This window comes from Penaeus monodon, chromosome 25 (assembly GCF_015228065.2).
Source record: "Penaeus monodon isolate SGIC_2016 chromosome 25, NSTDA_Pmon_1, whole genome shotgun sequence".
Taxonomy (NCBI): Eukaryota; Metazoa; Arthropoda; class Malacostraca; order Decapoda; family Penaeidae; genus Penaeus; species Penaeus monodon.
In genome coordinates this window covers 10,135,322-10,135,685 of record NC_051410.1, presented here as the reverse complement: position 1 = coordinate 10,135,685, position 364 = coordinate 10,135,322, and the positions used below count along the sequence as shown (strand labels likewise).

The 364-nt window shown below is 36.3% G+C and overlaps 1 protein-coding gene across 1 annotated transcript in view; it reads left to right on the top strand.

Moving 5' to 3' along the window:
• The window catches only part of LOC119589520 (McKusick-Kaufman/Bardet-Biedl syndromes putative chaperonin-like), a 9,574-nt gene that overhangs the window by 527 nt on the left and 8,683 nt on the right, over nucleotides 1–364 (top strand). The gene's annotated exons all lie outside the window — the stretch shown is intronic.

Sequence of the window (364 nt, the reverse complement as noted above, 5' to 3'; positions counted from 1 at the left end):
TGGTGATTTGTTCTTTGCATTACAGTGAGCAGTGACTACTTTATAGGTCGGCATTTGTTATTAAATCAACAAAACTTGAAAGAATAATAAGTATTCATTTACCAACATTATTAGCTTCCTATGAACCAAAATTTATTAACTAAACTTTCAGTAAACCTTGCAAAATAACATTGAATCTTTCTCTCAAGTACAACCAGTTATTGGAGCTTCCCTCAGAATATCATAGATGTCCCACAGTTACACACAGAATGAGTGAAAGCTATTTGTTTGCCGACCTAACTCAGTCCTGTGCTGAGAACATCACATGTTCACTATGTGTAGGCAATCCAACATGGCGGACGTGCGCTATGACATCACTAATATG